Here is a 22,730-nt window from a genome sequence, read left to right as displayed (position 1 = left end):
GAGTAACAAATAACTGCATTCTCCCAGTAGGGGAAAGCTGTGACTGTAAACAGAGGAGGATTCAACTGTGTGTATGTGTGAGCAAGGCTAGCAGACTTATACTATGTCACTTGAAAACTCGACTTAAGTCAATCCTACACAGGCCCTCTGTGGGCCAACCTTTCTCTCTCCCATAGCCCCGGTCTAATCAACCCCTATAATTTATGCAGAAAATATGATTTATATTTAATTTCACCACACTTGCTTTGTTAATTTGAGATGTAATTAACCCGTCACCACGGCAACTAATTTTGTGATGCCGTAAATTACCGCCGCCTTTTCATCAAAATTCAGTTACTTTGGCTCCTGTGTGCAATGTACTGATGCAATTAGGTTGCTAAGGGCAACTCAAAAGTGCTCAATTTCTTTTGTGTAACTGCAGCGGGGTAGGATTCATACTTTACCTGAAATTAAATGGCACCTATGTATTTACAGGAATGTGCCCCTCACTACACAGGTTTCTGATCCATGTACACACTAATACTGCACACAAAATCTGCCTATATACCCATTAAATATTATTACAGAATTGATGCTCTGTTATGTAGGGAAAAAGATGTATTTCTCCTAATATTGAAAGGTTATTTTACAGTAATGCTGTCATAAATATTTTACAGAGCTGACAAACCCTCTTAATGATTTAACTGAAATTATGGCAGAATATAGATGATTTATACAAAAGGTTTTTTTTGTTCTTTAAATTAGGTTTTAGCATAAAGAAGATGGATATTCTGAGACAATTTGCAATTGATCTTAATTTTTTTTATCTTTTGTGTTTTTTTAAATTATTTAGCTTTATATTCAGATGTGCCCCAGTCTGGAATCTCAACAGCTATCTGTTGCCAGGGTCTATATTACCCTAGCAATCAGGCAGTGGTTTGAATTAAAAACTGAATGATGAATAAAAGAGTAGCTGAATTGAAAAATATGTACTAAAAGGCGATAATAACAGTAACCTCGCTGAGAAATTGTTTTCTCAAATAAAAATTATGACCAGATGAAAGACTGCTTAAAAAAGTGCATTTAAGGGTGATGGCACACTGGGAGATTTGTCGCCATGGACAAATCTTTTATGGATTCTATTGCAGATGGGAAAACATAGGCAGCATTTAATTTTCTGAAGTTGTTCACATTATTGCCTCCGCTGGTGGGAAGGCATACGCATCGCTAAGTCACCCAAAGTTTTCATCGCAAGGTGATTTCTTCAGTGATTTAGCAATGTGTATGCCTTTCCACCGGCAGTTGACAATGTTGCCAGTGGGAAGGCATTTCAGGGAGATTTATCACCCATGGTAGTAGAAATTTATCGCGAGACACAGCAATGGGTCATATTCAATTCAATAAGAAAAAACGTATCTCCTAATTCAGTTCTAGATTGTCCCATAGAGCCAGATGCAATACAATAAGAAAACTCGCCTCACTGTTTATCGCATAAAAACTCTGTTGCAACGTAACTGGAACTGAATCAGGACAAAATGAGATTAATATCACCTATAAGTTTTCATGTGATAAACCATAAAATAACATTTTCTCATTGATTTGACCTAGCCCAATATGTTTTCCTTAGACAAGGATCTCAACACAATTAATTCATGGCCACTTGAACTACATAACAAATGACATACCATTTAACATGCAGGTAGGCAAACCTGTTTGTGTTTAAATCTTGCAATATATATATATATATATATATATATATATATATATATATATATATATATATATATATATATACAGTCCAAAACACTTTCAGCACACCAAACCTGCAATGCAGATTACCTGGGTGCTACCTCCATGTATCAAACTATCCAAAAATCCAAAGATATAAGGTGCACACCAGGATCTTTTGAGGATAAAACGTTACTTTTATTGTATCATAGTATTAAAACAGGCCAACGTTTCGGTCTCCACCTAAGACCTTTATCAAGACCATATATACAAGTAAAATCAGTGAATAAATAGATAAAACCTGTAACACTCACCCAACCGCACACTCCCACCCCAGTCACATGACAGGAAAAAGCAACCCTGTAGAAGGAATAAGTAATAACTTGGGTTATTATTATACACATATAACTATACATCATACAACTTTCAACATATACAACTAGGAAAACTGTAGTTAAATGGCACGCAGTAGCACACACAGAACAAACCACAAAACTTAACAGAGCAGAAAATCAACAGAAAACAAGTCTATAGAAATCAGGAGCCAGAACAGCTTTTGGAACAGGTTCCAAAGGGGGTTGAGCCACTACATTTAGATGCTACAATGAAAGGACCACCAGTTTTAGTAGCAGTCAATAAACAACAGCCAGCTATTGTCAGTTATAGAGTGAGGAATGGTAAGTTCAGGGAGAGCAGGGGGACCTTTAGAGTCAGACACATCAGGAGTACCAAAAGAGTCAAGGACAAAAGGAGCTTGCTGGAGTCAGCTTCAGCAGGAAAACTATATGAGTCAAGAGCAGCAGGAAAGTCTGGCCTGGAGCCCAGCGAGTTTTAGTCTTAAGCTAATGGCAAAAAGGCAAACATACAAAACGACCAATAATCAATATAAGAGGTAAAGAGAGCCCTGCCTTATAATTTAAATGTTTTTTATTTTGCCTTTCTTTAGCTCAGAAACTTAGCTTACATGTTTCAGCTTTGTCACTACTGAACTCACATTAGTGAGGTAGCTTCCGATAACTTCAAAAACATATAGGGCTGTTATATAATTTTCTGGTCCTGTGAAGATCTGAATTGATGTTTAGTTTAAATGGAGTGGCTGAATAAGCTGAATAAATGGAGTTGTGATGTGAGAAAAACCTGCTAAGACCTTGTGTAATAAACCACCACTGCATGCAACTACAACCTGCCAAATGCAAAGGGGATTGCAGCTGTACTGCTTGCTGTACTCCTTTAATAGATGAGGCCTGACATATGTAGCATTCTTGACTTCAAACAGTTTTTGGACTAAAAGAATCTCCAGTGTAATTTTAAATGTCAAAGACATTACAGCTGATGACTAAACTAAATGAGGACAGATGGGTGAAAAATAATAAAAAATAATAATTAAATTGATGTTGTATTAAATGCTACTGTACTTTATTATATTATGTAATTTGCTTTTAACTTTTCCAGGCTGGATGCATACAGGGAAAACCAAAGGATTGTATATAGCAGGAGAGAGGTATTGGAGTACCAGAACGAAAGTGGAATTAGCCAAAGGTTTCTTGCTGTCCTGAGGAAGAGTTTGTTTGCATCAGTTTTTTTCCTTTATTTAAAACAAAACCCCTCTGTGTTGCTTTTGTCACGTTAATTCCCATTTTGCCAACACCAGGGGCCCAGGCAGACGAGTTACCAAGGAACGCAAAATTTTAATTAGTGTATTTTAATCATTCAGGCTTTTCGAGCTAATCCACATACCCCAGAGAATTCCCAAGATGCTGCACTGTGCTGCGTTACCATTTATTGTTGAGTCTATTATAATTACTGTTAGCAGGTGGGGACTGCAAGATGTTTATTATGAGTTTTTCATCTTTAGTATAATTACTGGGAAAAAACAAAATAAAAGGAAGTGGTGGCTCTTTGATTTTATGACAACAGTTTAAAGAAATTTTTAATGTTTTTTTTCCATATATTGACTAGTATCGCCCAGACAGGTGCAAGTAGCTGGAAGTTTGCTGTTACTGTCAGGTCGTTCTTGAAAGGCATGTACACCCTTGGGAGTGTGCATGTTGCAGGCTTATCGTGTATTTAAGGAGGCTTGCAGCCAAAACTAATGGAAATGCTGATTTGTGTCTGTTCATTCATGTGTCTGTGCAAAGAGAATGTAAAAAAACAAAAATTTTTCCTTATTCTGCAGTGCTAATACTTCTAGTGAAAACATTGTTAGAAGATATACTTATACATATTTTTATTAAGTGTCCCTTTGTAAAAGAGACATATAAATATTGTACAGAGTGATGTATATATAGAATGTAACATTGTTTCTACATTAGTATTCTGCAACAAATGGTCTTTTTCACACACTTTTTCAGCACTGAATCTGACATTTTAACACAAATGTCATGTAAAATTCATTTATAACAGTTTTGGCTAAAACGCTGCAATATTAAAGTGCAGGCTATTGATTACTGATGTACATGCAGTTTAGAGATGTCAGTCCACTGGTATTTTCTTGTGGGCAAGCCTTCACTGTCAATCTGTGAATTCTGGCAAATGCTAGAGGAGCTGCTGTAAGATTCCATAGACAGTCACTCCTTATTGTACCAGTGGGGGACTGTTTGGGCCTTTGTGTACATGAAATGCCAGGGCCTATTTCGAATCCCAGTCCAGGCCTGCTTGTGGGTTCATCTTGGCCCCCCTTATATGCTCTTGAACCAAGCTCTTCTTCTGAGCAGTGCCTTTCGCTCAGGGAAGAGAGGATTTTTAATGGCAAGGGTGACATTGAATAAAGGTGCAAACTGTTGGAAGAGGTGACAGGGCTACTACTGCGGGATACTAAGAGAGGAAGGGCCAAACCATGTGGCTTGTGACAAAAAATTGATGTTTGGCAGAATTGACAGAAATTATGTATGTGTATTATGGAGCCTATGAGCAAAGGTTGAGCTAAATGTCTTTTCATAATTCTCTCTTTCTTGGAAAGAAAAATTACTATAGCTCGACATTTAGGGCAAAGGGGCCCACAAAAGAACTGATCTGGATATTAAACAGCTGTTAAAATTAAAATTTGAACATACAGCCAGTTAGCTGTTTCATTGACCAGAGACGTAATTAATTCTGATAGGAAAAAACCTTTTTATGTTTTACTTTTAAATAAAGCTATTTAAATCACATGACTTTACTATTACCATATATTACCATGTAATATATTGCGTATATGTATTGTATATCTTTTGGACTTTCTGTGCCTCAGCCTGCACAATGGCCACTGAGGGGAAGGGAAGGGGCTATATTGCCAGTGCAGAGAGCTCAATTGCTCTTTTGCCACCAGAAGAGCCAAATTTACAGTGGCTCTTGTGGCAATAGAAGAGCCAAATTCCCAGTTAAGATATACAGAATTTTGCCACACCTAGGGGCACATTTACAAAGGCACAAACGCTCGAGCGTTCATGCGAACGCTCCGAGCGTATTTTTGCCGATTTTTTCAGGCGTCCGCACGACTTTTTCGTACGGCGCACGACTTTTTCGGACGTTTGCACGAAAAAATCGGAAAGGTTTTACCGCTGTTTACAATTGTTCGGTACGAAAATTTCGTGACTTTCGGATCGCCAATACGATATTATCGTGACTAATACGATTTTTTTTAAGCATTTTCGTGATATTTGCGATCTTCCAAACTCTTCGTTTCCAATACGATTTTTTCCCATTCGTGATTCTGATTCGTGGATTAGTAAATGTGCCCCCTAGTATACTGCTGTCTGAGGCAAGGTTCTCACCTTCATCATGGCAGGAGCAGCACTGTTTGAGCTTTGTTTTGTGTAAGAATAGCATATTCTATCACAAAAAAATAGTCCATACAATGTATTCTCAAACTGAAATATAACATTTTGCATAGCAAATTCCATATTAATTTTGCAACCTAGAGAATAATATTATATGAAGGATACTTAAATGCCATATATGCACGCATGCATAGTGTGAGAGAGAAGTGGTAATTAGAAATATAGAAACAGCACTGCCATTTGGTGCTGTAAGTACCTTGCCTCAGGCAGCAAATTAAAGTGAAGCAAGTTACTCTTACATATAATAAATTTAATGGAGAACTAAAGTATATGTTCTGAACAAAAGTTCAAGTGATATATATCCTAATAAAAGACCTATTAATGGAGAATAAAAACCTACCTACAACCCCAGATCCGCACCAAAGATCTTCCTCCTCCTGAACCTGGTAGTTGTAGAAGGGCATCTATCTATGTACCTTGCTAAAAAGGCACAGCAGGTTTGGCAGGCACCATCTCACGCTGTTTTGGTTCCTCTTCTGTGTGAGCTGCCACAGGAGCATGTGTAGCATACTCCCTGTAGGTGATTGCACATAAAAGGTCCAGAAGCACAGTGAGATGGCATAATTTCATTCTCCTTTAAATTTTAACTGGCACATACCTATAAGTAAATATTGCCAGGTTTTATAACTTTTGCCTTAACACCCCATTTTGCAATGTTCTGTGTACTCCCTTACTGTTGAGATTGCCTTTAAAAGTAGCTTTCATTACTTCTTGAACAAGCAGCTTCTAACTGTAATAGCAAGATGTTTGGCAAAAAGATGCAGAACTGTGCATTAATTGTATTCATGTAATTTATCCTGTATGTGTTCCATGGTTTGTGTATAAGGGCAGTTCCTCATATGGACTATACAATTTTAGCACCTAAAATGGCAGTTTTAATATTGGATAATCCAGGGGCATATACTAATAAAAATATATACATTTTTCATAAAAAATATTTATTTTTTTACAGTTTATGTTTTACAAACATAGGTTTGTAAATATGCTAAATGACAACTTTTTATTTCAGGCGGTTCAAGAACCCACTAGGAATGACGCTATTTTGGACCTGGTGATTTCTAATAATAATGAACTTATCTCTAACATTTGTGTGGGTGAGCATTTGGGGAACAGTGATCACAACATGGTCTCCTTTGAGATAAGGCTGCAGAGACAGCGCTATAAGGGAGTAACTAAAACACTCAATTTTAGACGTGCAGACTTTGCCAGTATAAGGGCATCTCTGCAATGTGTCAACTGGGAAAGGCTTTTCATGGGGTTAGACACAGAAGGAAAATGGAACATCTTTAAAACATTGCTTTGTAGGTATACACAACAGTATATCCCCCTAGTAAGCAAGGAGAGGCATCGCAAAGCAAAACCTTTATGGCTGAATAAAAGTGTTATTGTCGAGGTTGGTAAGAAAAAACGTGCTTTTAGGGCATTCAAGTTAGCTGGGACAGCGGAAACTTTCATCAGGTACAAGGAAGCAAATAAAGCATGCAAAAAAGCTATCAGGCAAGCTAAAATAGAGATGGAAAGGGATATTGCAGCTAGGAGTAAAAAGAATCCAAAATTATTTTTTAATTATGTGAATAGTAAAAAAATGAAGCAAGAAGGGGTGGGAACTTTATTATCACGGGGGGGTACGTTGGTTGATGAAAACGGGGAAAAAGCTGAAATTTTGAACTCTTATTTTTCATCTGTCTATACATCTGAGGAGCCAGATAATGAAGGCTTCCCTTGTAATATGCCCAGTTCTAGTAATTTAGCTACTGACGCATGGGTCACTCGGGAGGAAATTCAAAAGAGACTTGAACATGTAAAGGTAAACAAAGGTCCAGGGCCGGATGGGATTCATCCCAGGGTATTAAATGAGCTGAGCGCTGTGATTGCCAAACCTCTTCACTTAATTTTTCAGGATTCATTGAGGTCTGGCATGGTGCCGAGAGACTGGCGGATTGCTAATGTGGTGCCGTTATTTAAAAAGGGATCCCGTTCTCAGCCTGAAAACTATAGGCCTGTTAGTCTGACATCAGTAGTAGGAAAACTTTTGGAAGGGGTAATAAGGGATAGGGTACTTGAATACATTGCAGTTCACAATACTATTAGTTTGTGCCAGCATGGTTTTATGCGTAACAGATCTTGCCAGACTAATTTAGTTGCCTTTTATGAGGAGGTGAGTAGGAACCTTGATGCTGGAATGGCAGTTGATGTCATCTACTTGGACTTTGCTAAAGCGTTTGATACAGTACCTCACAGAAGTTTAATGATCAAATTGAGGAATATTGGCCTAGAACATAATATTTGTAATTGGATAGAGAACTGGCTGAAGGATAGAGTACAAAGAGTGGTTGTAAATGGAACATTTTCTAATTGGACCAGTGTGGTTAGTGGAGTACCGCAGGGGTCAGTCCTTGGGCCTTTGCTGTTTAACTTGTTTATTAATGACCTGGAGGTGGGCATAGACAGTATTGTTTCTATTTTTGCTGATGACACTAAATTGTGAAAAACTATAAGTTCCATGCAGGATGTTGCCGCTTTGCAGAGCGATTTGACAAAATTAGATAACTGGGCAGCAAACTGGAAAATGAGGTTCAATGTTGATAAGTGCAAAGTTATGCACTTTGGTAGAAATAATATAAACGCAAACTATCTACTGAATGGTAGTGTGTTGGGGGTATCCTTAATGGAGAAGGATCTAGGGGTTTTTGTTGATAACAAGTTGTCTAATGCCAGGCAGTGTCATTCTGTGGCTACTAAAGCAAATAAAGTGCTGTCTTGTATAAAAAAGGGCATTGACTCAAGGGATGAGAACATAATTTTGCCCCTTTATAGGTCCCTGGTAAGGCCTCACCTTGAGTATGCAGTGCAGTTTTGGGCTCCAGTCCTTAAGAAGGATATTAATGAGCTGGAGAAAGTGCAGAGACGTGCAACTAAACTGGTTAAGGGGATGGAAGGGTTAAACTATGAGGTGAGACTGTCGAGGTTGGGGTTGTTTTCTCTGGAAAAGAGGCGCTTGCGAGGGGACATGATTACTCTGTACAAGTACATTAGAGGGGATTATAGGCAGTTGGGGGATGTTCTTTTTTCCCATAAAAACAATCAACGCACCAGAGGTCACCCCTTTAGATTAGAGGAAAGGAGTTTCCATTTGAAGCAGCGTAGGTGGTTTTTCACGGTGAGGGCAGTGAGGTTATGGAATGCCCTTCCTAGTGATGTGGTAATGGCAGATTCTGTTAATGCCTTTAAGAGGGGCCTGGATGAGTTCTTGATCAATCAGAATATCCAAGGCTATTGTGATACTAATATCTACAGTTAGTATTAGTGGTTGTATTTATAGTTTATGTATGTGAGTGTATAGATTGGTAGGTGTGGGTTAGGTGTGCTGGGTTTACTTGGATGGGTTGAACTTGATGGACACAGGTCTTTTTTCAACCCTATGTAACTATGTAACTATGTAACTATGTAACAAATGGGTTGTTTTATGTTATATATTTTATGGAGACCTGCAATGATCAGGTTTATAGTTTTGTTTTAAATGGGAAATGCCTTGTCTTACTCCACTTTCTCTCTGGCTAGCTCTTTGCTCAGACCACCTTTCAGCATTAGAAGAAATAATGTGCTCTGTAAAACAAATCCCCTCTCTGCCTCCAGCTGCAGTCTTTTTCTTACACCATTGGCACATGGTCTATTATGAGGAAAAAACAAAAGCAGTTAAATTACCCTTGTCTGCATGTCACTTCACCTAAAAAGTTCCCAAGTAAGCATTCCTCTTTGGTCTTTACATTTTACATTCCCCCCTTTTTTATGCCTATTTTATTTCTTTATGGTGTCACTATAAAATGTATCCATTTTTAGGATTTCAGCAGGGAAATACAGTGAACAGAAATAAGCTCTTGCAGTTCCATGGGCTAAAAGGGGATTTTGGCTAATCCCATCAATTTTGCAGTGTTTGGTTTAGCTGAACACAGTGTCATGTGTCATTAATGTCTGGGTTTGGTTTGGTTGTGGTCAAATCTGATTTTTTTGGCCTAATTTTGTACATTTGTGTTCTAAGCACAGGAAGTATAATAATTAGTCAGCACCTACTTTTCTACTACCAGTTTACATTTTCAACACTTATAGGGTAATAAAATGACTCTCCTGTTGTGTTTGAGCAGTGCACAAGCAATGTAACTGTTGTTAAAGGAACAGTAACACCAAAAAATGAAAGTGTATAAAAGTGACTAAAAGATAATGTGCTGCTGCCCTGCACTGGTAAAAGTTGTGTGTTCACTTCAGAAAGTCTACTATAATTTATATAAATAAGCTGCTATGTAGCCATGGAGGCAGCTATTCAAAGGAGAAAAGGCACAGGCACATAGCAGATAACAGATAAAACACTATTGTATTCTACAGAACTTATCTGTTATCTGCTATGTAACTTGTGCCTTTTCTCCTTTTTTCCAGCTTGAATGGCTGCCCCCGTGGCTACACAGCAGCTTATTATATAAATTATAGTAGTGTTACTGTAGCAAACACACCAGTTTTACCAGTGCAGGGCAGCAGTGCATTATATTTTTATTACTTTAAAGCTGTTTTGGTGTTACTGTTCCTTTAAACCCTGTTTTTGTATTTGTCTCTAACAGGCTTTGTCTGTGCCAACTCTCCTAATCTACCTGTGCACACTAGAGAAAATTGACAAAAGTTTTATTAAGAAATTAACTTTTAATTAAGAAAAAGTTGTAAGACAAAGAACTAAGTATCAGGTGTAGGAATAGGGTAGGCAAAGACATTGCACACCAGATTTACAACATTATCAGACCAATTTCTCAGTAGTACACCTTGCAGACTTTAGGCCTGCTGCTTCTAGATTATGTGCACCTGCTATGAAGGTACTTACAGTACAATGCACTTCTATACATTCCATCACACAACATTGTTTACTGTACGTCTGTAGGCACAGGACCAAAAACCAACACTGAACATGGTCAAGTATACTAGTTAAAAAGTCTACTTAGTCAGGGTTTATTAGTCCTGTTTATGTACAGTAAATGCACAAAAGCATATTGTCACTTAATCCATACTTTGGGGAGGGAATATTTATTTTAGAGAAATCATAATTGATTTTTTAACCCTGTTAAAGTGCTAGATAGAGCATCCATTAGAAACCCATTTCATTTTTGTGAGCCAGAGGCCCCCCAGCTGTCCCCACCATGTGAGCAACACAGTTGTTAAACTAGAAGTCAAAATAGTTGGCAACTATCAGAGGTTGTTTTTCAAGCTAACATTGCTATAGAAACGTTCAGGACATCCATGACAGGAGAACTAAAATATCCCACACACCCCCCTTAAAAAATAAGCAAACTGATATGATATGATGATCATAGGAGCAGCTGACAGGAGGGAGTGAAGGGCAGAGGGGTTGCAACCTCCCCAGATATCCTCTGGTCTATTGAAAATTTGCATTGCTGAATGTTTATATTAAGGGCCACTTTCTATTCCATTTCCTATAATTTAGAAAAAACATGGTGTTATTATTTGCTGCCTGCAATTTTTGTTGTGTAGGTATCATACTATGTCAGGTTTAGCTTCCCTTTCTCTTAATTCTTGCAATAAACAACGGATCCATTAAACTGAGACAAAAGTCCCAAAAAAGCAAAAACTATCAATCTTGTGCCGTTTCATAAATTATTTTTCAAGTGACAATATCAGCCTATGATAAGTCAAACTTGTCTCATTTGTAAAATACAATTTCACTTTGTATTTTCACTTATTGTTGCCATTGTTTGTCATGTGCTTGTACTAAATAACCTACATACACCCCTATGGATTTAACCAGTCATGTATGGCATGGCGCTTTCTCAGCCAGTGCCCCCCAAGGCATGATATCCTTTTTATTTTGCTATCCCAGAAGCTACTGTCATTTTCACTGTTGGTTATTGATGCCAAGAGGAACCGGAGAGTGGAATTTCAGGAATGTATTTTTTCCTGGAGGCTGGCACTGCCCCAATAAAAAGTAGCTTAATGCCAGGGCTCCTGAAACATTGCTACAGTAGTTGAGAAAATCCTAAATCCCATAAAGGGATTTACCCTGTTCATTATGCCAGTTAGAGGGTTATGTAGTAACAGAAACAGACATTTGTTCTAGTCCTTTAATGCATAGTAGCCATCTTTCAGCTTTAACTCTTTTTTATATATATATATATATATATATATATATATATATATATATATATATATATATATATATATAATGCTACCTGGGTGCCAGTGCAGTGTAGTAAATGTGTACATAGATAAGAAATGACGGCATTTCTCTCTCTCTCTCTATCTATATATATCTATATATATATCTATATATATATATATATATATATACACAAAGGATGGCACACCGCTACAAAACATACCTCGGGTGCTCAGTAAAAGGTTCCAATAGTATAAAAAAGACTCCGGATATATATAAATATATATATAGGCTTCCAAGTAGATGCCGGCACTCACGTATAGATAAGTTGCTGTTGCCTGGGTGCAGGTCCAAATAATGTTGAAGGTGCGTGAGAGAGGGTCAGCACTCACAGGACTTATATAAACAAATTATTTTATTGAAGAGGAGACTAACGTTTCGGCTAGCACTCTAGCCTTTTGCACTTTGAAAAAGGCTAGAGTGCTAGCTGAAACGTTAGTCTCCTCTTCAATAAAATAATTTGTTTATATAAGTCCTGTGAGTGCTGACCCTCTCTCACGCACTATATATATCTCTCAATAAAATATGTAACTATTTGCTGTTGATTACTAAAACTAGAGCCAACATTGCACCTTTTATTACATATTAATCCCTTTGTAATTAGGCAGGTATAAAATACAAATGCTCCAGCAGGGAGCATTCACTGGTCTGTTCTGTTAACATAAATATTTGATTGGGTGCTATGAGTTACTAACGTGTTGAAAACATTGCCCTTATTATATTACCTCCTGAATATTTTTGAAAACATGCTCTTAAATTGCCATCAGATTTGACAGATAAGAATTTGCTGTATTAAAAAAAACTTATAGTTGGAGACATATATGTACATGTATGGTACTGTTTTATATTTATAGTCGTTCTCTCTGAACTATACCGGCAGCACTTCCCTGCTGTATATCAGTCCAACACATGAAACTTAGTAGCTGTGTGAACTCTTATTTCAAAGGTTAATACCAAAATCTGGAGTGGATTACATAAAAATTACTTACAACACCATTAAAATTCTGAACTCTTTTTGTTGTGGCTGTAAATTAATTTAAAATGTCATTAAAAAAAAAATCCAATAAGAAATTGAGCCAACAGAACAATCTGTAAAACGTCTGGCAGCAAGGAAAGTGCGTCTTCTATTGACAAGAAAAAATATGGAGCTTAACTGGAACCATATGGCAAGCACTCCATAGAAAAGCAGCTAAAGAAAGGGAGAGCGGACACAGGAGGGCAGGCAGTAATAGGCAAGGTTAGGTCTGCCTCTTGATTACTGGGGACAGTGTTACCACCTCAGGGAATAATCCAGGACTAAAGTAATACAGTAGTTTATAGGATAGCAGGGCCAAGAAGTTCTCCCTAGCTATCACAAAGTGGAATATCACTTGTGAGAAAGGCAGATGTCCTGCTAGTAGACTGCAGCTGAGTGTTTCTCTTACTAGAGCTTTGAAGACTTTGATGACTTTAACTCATGCCCTTGCATTATACAGTCTTATCAAAGCAAACAGGATATAAAGTGTATTTTTACTGAGAAATGAGTTGCAGAAACTAACAGGAGGAAACAATCATAGGCATCAGAAACAAAGGGGGCCAGAGAGGCTGTGTCTCCCCCAGATTTTTTCTCCCTTACTCCAAATATTGATGTGGGAAAGTGGCTAGGCAGTTAGCAAGAAAAGTTCCACATTGCATCAAAAAGATTTATATTGCAGCAAAACATGTCTACCAAGCTCAAAATGATATTCAATGGCATCTGGGAGCAACGGTGTGCTGAAACTGCAATGAAATCAAAATTAAGTGCCACACATTTATGACTCAGGTAATTAAGCATGAAGCCTAAAATACTGATATCCCTGCTCCTTATTTTCAGCTATGCATTCCTGAGGAGGTTAGTCCCAGTTGCGGGGCATGGTGGTTTTGTGGTTTGTTTACCAAATGCTAGGTTAGCTCTTTACACACAGAAATGAAGATGTATGTCAACCACTAAAAATTAAATAAACTTGAACTGCTGGATTCCCAATTGATTCACAAATTTTAACACAATTAATAAACACTTCCATGACAATTAGGAAAATGGGAAAATGTTTATCAAAAGGAGATCATTTTGTCGGTTTGTTAGAATGTGTTCTATTGCTTTGTCATTTTGTTTAGTAGGGTGTAAGAGCTCAATGTTAGGCTCTGAATCATTAATCCACTACAATCAAATACAGGGATTAATGGTTCAGACAATCTTTTTTTTTAACTAGTAAGTGTTATTATTCAGTAAAAAATACAGATTCCTGATGAAGTGGCCCACAATGTCAGCAACAACTTTAGATGCAGAAAAATCAAGCGTCATAGGTGCAAAAGGAATAATTGTATTCAAAACACACAAGCCCACAATACACACAATACTTTATTAAGGAAACATATTTATGGGAATTAAACATTCACACAATAAAAGCAATAACATTTTTTCTGACAAGACTAAAAAATAGACAAAGAGCATACAACTGCTTTAATTCCCCCTATAGAAAGTAACCCATTATTAGCCCCATAAATCAAAAACCCTCCTTATCTCATAGTCTGTACGGTTCCAATTTTAAAGGGGCATTAATGAAAAGCACACATTGTAATTCTCAGTGTTTGAAAAACCACCAGTAGTTGTAATGTTTATAGGCGACCCCTTTAAAAGAGTTGAGCATAGGAAAAATAAGAATAGGTGTTTTGGCTATGGAAGAGTATTGAAGGTGTTAATGCTAAAGGACATTCTTCTTGGGGGATTAACTATGTCAAGCAATGTAATAGAAAAACTAATTATTTAGACAAGTAATTATTCAGCTTCACATGCATTTGTCACTATGTGATAAAGACAGTAACATTTATAGTCTCTACTCCCAAGAGCACACATTCTCAACTGTTCTCTTTAGAATACACCAACTGTGTATGTTTAAAATATCATCACATGAGCACTACTGGATCAGTGACATCAGTATTTTGAAAGTGCAAAGAGTATCTTTAATGTAAATGTTCATTCTAAGTCTATGAAGATTTTAATTCATCCAGGTCATGATATACAGTATCTTGTAGAATTAAGTCTAAACAACTGGACTTTTCTGAGGTTTTTCTTGAAAACCTTTCACCACTCATCCGAGAATTTCCCGGCATTTAAACTTTTGAGGGTAGTACAGTCATAGGCATCCAATCATAATGGTTCCATTGAACTAATTCAGTTAGGTGTTGGCTGAAACTGACAGGTGTGAGAAGTTATGATCCAGAAGGTATCCAGTCTCACTGATGCAGGTGTTAATCCTTCAAAGTACATGACTGGAAGTGTGAACTGTTGTGAAACCGCAGGAGTAAGGATGTCAAAGCGGCATTGTATGTTGATGACAAGCGGTGTCGCAGGCCCCCTCCTCTGTTCAGGGATGGGTTTTCCAGGCTGGTATATATGTCCTTTTTCACACCTCTTTCAAACCATTTGTCCTCTCAGTCCAAAATATGCACTTTACTGTCCTCGAAAGAGTGTCCTTTTATGTTGAGGTGTAGATGTCCTGAGGAGTTAGCCCTCCTATGTTGGGGCCATTCTCTTACTGAGAGGTTGTTTTGTCTCCCCAAAGTCAGAGCACTCTTCCAGCTTTTGTCTCAGAGTGTTGCTGGGTTTGAAAAACACAGGAATGTGATGTTTATTCTCCCCATAAATCAAAAATCAAGTTTTTCTGATGTTCCAGCAACATATGGGAAGACTATGTTGCTTCGCCTGCTGTGTTCCTCCCTTCTGTTAGTTGTTCTGGTCTTTTTGCTTGTCTTTGATTTAGTTTTGATAAAGGCCCACAAGTTTTCAGAGCTCCCTTTAGATGTTTGCATTTTTTCTCTTAAGTTTCTGCATTGGATGCCACAGTTTCAGCCCCATACTGTAGAGTCCTAATAACACCCAGTTTATGTTCCAAAGGGTGATGGGAATCAAACAGCAAGTACTGATCTGTGTGGGTGGGTTTCCTGTATACTTCAATATCCAGGTCCCCCCTCTTTGATAAGTATTGCAGAGTCCATAAATGCCAGTTTGCTGTCTTTCACATCTTCCCTTTTATGTGTTGAAGGCTGGAACCTTGCATGCTTTAACTTTGACCCAGGTGTCATCCACATATCTGAACCAATGACTTGGTGCTGTTCCCTTGAAGGTGTCCAGGGCTTTCTTTTCCACTTCTTCCATGTAAAGGTTTGCTACAATTGGAGACACAGCCAAAGCCATGGCACAGGGTTTATGCTAAGCCAACTCAGATTTTTGGTAAAAAAGCTGGATCTTCTTGAGAAGGAAGACATTTGATTTGATAGTATCCAACACTTATATTGGTGGTCCCTTTCTTCACTTTCTTTGTACAGTAAAAACAATATTTATTCGCTTATACTTGCACACAGGGCAGTATTTATCATTTAGGCAGTCAAAGGCCCATGCCTGATATGGCAGCTTTAGGAGGGCATCCCTTGGGTGTCTATATGGTAAAAAATGCTGCTAAATCTGGGGTTACCGTGTTCTTCAACAATCGGCCCATGCACAGTACAGGACCATCAGCAAGTGTCAATCTTCAGGGAAGGGAGCGGGATGAGGTCCGGTGCTTAGTGCAGCTCTGCTTGCAAATATGCTTCATGCTTCATAAATCTAACAGTATGGTGGTCAGCAGGCCCAGATTTATAGTTAGGCAACTAAGGCCTGGGAACGGCCTCTGGGCGTCCCAAATGCAAATCCAGCGTTGGTGGCGATCTTGCATTGCACATTTATTGAAAGGACCTTTTAACTATATATCTGTATGTTCACTAATTGATATATGTGTATTTTCTTTCTTTCTTTTTAGATCTTTTTTGGTACTGAGAATTATTTTTTTTCTCGTTTCAGGATACAAGCATAATGTGAAGGAGCTACGTCTTCAATATACAGTAAGTACTTACTATATGAAGGGGGTCAGATATTGAGCCAGATTTAATTTGATGAGAAAAACATGTCTCTTAATTCGATTCCAGATTTTCCCATATAGTCAGATGCAATTCAGTGAGAAAAACTTATCTCACTGTTTATCACATGAAAACTTTATTAAAGTCTATGGGAAAAAACTGAATTAGGAGAAGACCTTTTTTCTTAAATTGTATCTTGCCGAAACGTTTTTATATGAAAAACCCTAAAAAAAAATTCTCATTGATTTAAATCTGGCTAATTATATATTATTTTAAAGGTCTGCTTTTTAATTTTTAAAATTTTTGAATTCTGCAAGTGACTCATTATCCCAAACCTGCACAGAAAACAATATGAATTCATATGGAGTTAAACACGGTAAAGTAATTTCACCAATAATTTTAGTCATTCTAATGTGTCAAATGTTTCCTCACCCTTAAGATTGTAAGATCTTGCAGATACAGCCTTTTGGTCCTACTTTTATTCTGTAATTCTTGTTTTGTTAAATTATCATTACCTCTGCTTCTTATGAATTGTTAATGCTAAATAAATAACAATCATGTATTTTATATACTGAATATAATTGCACACAGGTTTAGCTCTTTAAAGGAGAAGGAAAGGCTAGTAAAGAGTTAATCTCAAGCTGCAGGCATACCTTCAGTTGTTTCAATAGTGCCCTTAAGTCTCCCCATATTTCTCCCATTCAGATGATAAGAAGCCAAACAGGAAGAAAAAACACTGAGCTGTTTAAAGAAAGTTCCCATAATGCCTCACTCCTGCACAGACACCCAGACCAAGTGAACATGCTCAGTTAGTTAGACTATGAATCAGCTTCCTGCTGATTGGCTCAGATCCACATTTCTAAGGGGGGGAGTGAGTTCTTAGCATTCTTGAGGGAGGGGGGAGCAGGAGAGAGGAGACTGCAGAGAGCTGCATGTGTGGCACATGAATTACAGACACAAGAAATATTTTTTCAGAGAAGTCAGTGCAGCGTTTCTGTGAGTGCTTATGGCTGTATTTACATAGACCTTTCTGATAAAGCTTACTTAGTGCTTACCTTTCTTTCTCCTTTAACAGAAATAATTCAGGCCATCAAGTTGTCCATTGGAGTATGCCATCTTGCATCTTGCTAGGCTATCTAATGAGTGTCAGTGACACTAAAGAAGCTTTGTGTAGTCTGGCCAGCTCTTAAAAGCTGAGCTTAAGAGTATGTTGAAAATATTCAAGTAATAAATGAGATTTACCTGTAACAGAACTGATGCTACAGAGCAGCTTGTTAAATTCTGCTGTAGAGTGCACTGGTTACTAAACTGCCATCTAATGTGAATCTGAATAAATTACTAACTGGCCTTGTATTGTGGAATCTGTCTTTCTTCATTCTCTCTTCAAGAGTCAGAGTCAGATTTTGATGTTCAATTTTTATTTTGGAAATACTTTCCATTTAAGATAATATGAATTAGACCTGTTAAATGCAGGACATACCTATAAATACATTAATGACTTAAATTAGTTTACAAAAGTGTAAAATGTTTCTGTTCAGTTAAAGAAACAGTAGTTTAGCCATTTTATGACAAAGATCTACACCTACTATATTTAGTAAGTATCTACTTTGTAGTAGATTGAATAATAAAAGGACCAGTAACATTAAAAAGGGAAAATATTTTAATTTTTAAAGTTCAATCATCTTACACCTACAAATAAACTATTTCTTGGAAACAAATTTCTGTTTTATGTAAGAAAAGTTTTTATTCTATAGTTCTGTAGGGAGCCATTAAGGACAATTGACTCCTGTGTAAGAACCAATCCTATTGTATTCTACAAAGCGTATTTGTTATCTGGTATGTAAACATTTGTGTTTTTGCCCCAGTACGCTTGAATGGCTGCCCCCATGGCTTCTCAGCAGCTTATTTATATAAACTAAATCAGCATTTCTGAAGCATATACAATTTTTTTTTTACAAGCACAGAGTAACAGCACATTATATATAATTACATATAACACACTTGACTTTTTTGTTGTTACTGTTCTTTACAAGATCTTTTAAGAAAAACACTTCAGATAAGATAACCCAACACATTCTAGCATCATGTACCACCTCTAAGCACATAAGCACCCGGCAGAATCCCATAACAATGAACCAGTGATTAGCTTTGTTAAGTCACCTGCAGGTAGAACTATGCAAGAAAGCAAGAATGTGATTTGTTGTAATGGGTCACTACCCAGGTACCAATTTTCATAGTGTTACTGAATGACATATATGAATGACATATAATTGGCTTACAGAGGACCAGGCCCCCTATCAGAATATTTTCTGGTCCACGTCCACATTTTGCGAAAAAGAAGTCTATGAGGAAGCAATGGTGATAAAAAATAGAGGCTCCTAAAACCCACACTCGAAAGAAATCTGCTGGGATATGGTCTCTTGGGAGCAACTGCACCCTAGCTTCCTTGGTAGTTAAGTCACTGCCTTTCAGAAACTCAGATCCTACCTTTGGGAGCACTTGAACCCTGTCTGGATACACCTGGAACTTAAGCGCCAGTGCTTAGTCCCTCCACTTTACGTTCTCTTTCTGACTGTATGTTATCCACTCATTTAGATTGTAAGCTCTACAGGGCAGCGACATCCTTCCTACTGTGTCTTTTACCACATCACTTAATTGTTGTACAGGTATGGGATCCCTTATCCGGAAACCCGATATCCAGAAAGCTCCGAATTACGGAAAGCATGTCTCCCATAGACTCCATTATAAGCAAATAATTCAGATTTCCTTTTTCTCTGTAAAAATAAAACAGTGCCTTGTACTTGATCCCAATTAAGATATAATTAATCCTTACTGGATGCAAAATAATCTTATTGAGTTTAATTAATGTTTTATTGATTTTTTAATAGACTTAAGGTATAGAGATCTAAATTACGGAAATACCCCTTATCCGGAATACCCCTGGTCCCGAGCATTCTGGATAACGGGTCCTATACCTGTATAATTATATGTGTGCTCACAGTGGGTGCAGAAATTTCCAGAGGCTATAGAGGAAGCAGACCCCGCAGTTTGGGCCCCTCTGTTCCTTGGTCCCCCCTGAAACCTCTGCTGACCTCAGGGTGTGCTTCTTCTTTAGTTACACTACTGCTGCCTATACTAATAGAACTTTATAAATAAAGCTATACATATATACTATAGACCGGAAACAATACTGGTATACTTACTAATCTCTAGGTATGTTTGTTCAAAAAGCATACTTTGTTGATTCGGAAGATAATTTTAAAACCCCTTAAAATAGCTCCCATCCTCTTATGGTGCATGTTAAGTCTAACCAGTTTTAGAATTTTGGAATTTTAAGCTTCATTTTAATAACACATTGCTAAGATATTCCAAACTGTTAGAATTAATCTAGAATGGAATCAAGAGCAGTGATGTTAAAGTTCAGTGCTAACACCTCAACTGTAGAAGCAGATGCTTCTTCAGACACAGGTTTTCTTGTTTTCTCTGTTTTACGGACTTTTTCACACTTTCTCTCTGTAACAGCCATGGACAATAGAATACAGCATGTTTGTTGCTTAAAAGAAAAATTATAATTTCCTTCTGTCTGTATAAAGAAGAATTCTACTCCTTTCCATCCCTGCTCCCCTCTGACATGTGTTGCACATTAAGCCTTCATTTCACAAGATTTACAACATATTAAGTAATTTGTAGGTTATGTCATCTTTAATCTGCTGAACTCAAGAAAATCTGAATTAAATTTAAAACATGCAATATCTTGCAATGACAGGGAGCAACTTTTCCCACTGCCAGTAGTACTACTACTACTTTTTTCCTAAATGCATTGATTCTCTTTTATTTAAAGTACTAAACTTGACATTCTTCCTATTTCACACATGTCCTAAACACTCCTTATAGCCCATCAATGTGCATTTTTATTAGTCTTTTTTATTACTATTCCTGATGCTTCTTTCATCTTTTTGAAAAAAGATAGCAAACAAAATAAGGAATGTATAATCAACACATAAGAATACATTTATAACATAATGATCCCAGCATATAGGCATGAACAACTATTTGGGCAAATATTAAAATGCCTGCTAGGTTAGAAATACATTACTATTGTGCACTTCTTTCTGTAGCTCCATTGGCAGACACAGAATTGGCCTTTGTGGAGCTATTAAGAGCGGATATTTTCACACTGACAATCCACTCAGTGTATCACCCCTGGCCTAATGCTATCCCCAAGTGAACAGATTTTTTTTCTACAGTTATGTTAATTTCAAGCAAAACTGCATGGTATGGTTGTTCTGCATTATGTGGCCCAAAATCAGTCACACATAGAGCCATGCATCAGTTCCATATAGGGTTACCACCTGGCCGGTATTTTCCTGACCTGGCCAGTATGAGTGATGCTTGAAGCCAATGCTATTAATAGGCAAAAAAAATAAAAATATAGCAAGGTCGTTATTTGTTTCTGAAAATGTGACCCCCCCCCACTAATCGCACATTAATTATAGGAGTATTTGTAGCACTGTTAACATTGTAAGAACTTGATATGAATGTACCTGTATGTCATGAAGACATCTGTTATTTGTTTTATTCTTGATCAAATGCAGGTGCTGTACTACATTGTATATTGTGTTTATGCTGTGGCAACAATCCTTTACCGTGTTATGCAAAGGACCTATGTTCACAATACTGTGTGCTGCAGCTTGGGCGGCATGTCAGAATATTTGGTGGTTATGAGACTAAAGTGAACTTTCATGCAGCATTTTGACCTCTACTTCACTTTACTCACATATTTTATGATTAATACATAGTTACTTGAGATCTGTAGCAGTTTGTATTAACCTCTGTGCTAACAATTTTCAAATTCCCTAGTGTATCTACCCTATGTCTTTAGAAATAAAATTAAACACATTGGACAGCAAATTGCTCCTCCGAAAGCCCTGATCTATCACCCGCAGCTAATTTTATTAATAGGGTTGAAGTGTAAAAAAATAAGGAAGTGTGATATTTTTTTCCAAAAAAGGGACAGCCCTATTTTCTGCTTGTATGACAAAACTCTGAACAAATACAAAATTAAATCCTGAATGTTAGTCAGATACTAAGAGGAACAGAAAGGTGGCCACACACGTGGCGATTTTCGATCTTTCGTATGAAAGATCGTTCCAATCCTCCACTGACGTCAGATATGGAGGTAGAAACAATAGGAATTCTACCTCTTTCTGCCGATTCAGCCCTGAACATAGATTTTGCTTGGGCGCCTTCAATGGCACCCAATCAAAATCTTTTAACCCGCCCAATCGCGATTCGACCGATATCTGCAGCTTTCTGCGATATCGGTCACCTCACCAAGTTGCCATACACGCACCGAATATTGTACAAAACGAGGTTTTGTGCGATATTATCGGTACGTGTATGGCCAGCTTTGGGCAGGTTCTAAATTGCAGCCACTAAAGACTGGGGCATAGCTTAAATTGCACCAGCCTCAGCCTGTGTTAATAAATAAGCCTCAGTAAATACTCAGTAATTACAGGATATTTAGTACAGGTATAGGACCGGTAATACGTTAAAACTTTTTTTCCCAAGAAGTTGCAAATTACGAGAAGGCCATCTCATATACAATCCATTTTAATCAAATAATTCAAATTGTAAAAATGTATTTCATTTTTCTCTGTAAATTATTTTTAGTAGACTTAACGTATGGTAATCCAAATTTTTTAGCCTGATAACGCCAGGTTCCAAACTTTCTGGGTATCAGGTCCCATACCTGTATGTCCCATCCTCACTCTACTGTAAAATACAGTACTTTAATAAGATGTTTCAAATTCTTATTTATAGGATGTGCTTCTTTTTGTTTTGTTCTTCATTGGTCTTAAATTATAATCTAATTATAAAATATTAATATTTTATCATCAACACTTATTTGAGTTTGGCCATGCTTTATGACTAGATAGAACACTGTATATTAATTGGATGCAGTCATATATTTGAATAGCAAGGTTGAGAATAATATTATGTGGTATTGGTATATTGCTAGATAGTTACAGTTGTGTTGAATATCTTCCTAAGTACGGAACGAAAAGCTAGTGCAGACATCT

The 22,730-nt window shown here is 37.3% G+C and overlaps 1 protein-coding gene across 1 annotated transcript in view; it reads left to right on the top strand.

The window, feature by feature from the left end:
* Nucleotides 1-22,730, top strand: part of casz1 (castor zinc finger 1) — a 280,717-nt gene that overhangs the window by 116,596 nt on the left and 141,391 nt on the right. Inside the window, exon 3 of the mRNA XM_012966970.3 lies at nucleotides 16,592-16,632. The gene's annotated coding sequence lies outside the window, so the exon portion shown is untranslated. The remainder of the gene's footprint in view (nucleotides 1-16,591; nucleotides 16,633-22,730) is intronic.

This window comes from Xenopus tropicalis, chromosome 7, assembly GCF_000004195.4.
Source record: "Xenopus tropicalis strain Nigerian chromosome 7, UCB_Xtro_10.0, whole genome shotgun sequence".
Classification (NCBI taxonomy): Eukaryota; Metazoa; Chordata; class Amphibia; order Anura; family Pipidae; genus Xenopus; species Xenopus tropicalis.
This window is presented reverse-complemented; position numbering and strand designations above follow the sequence as displayed.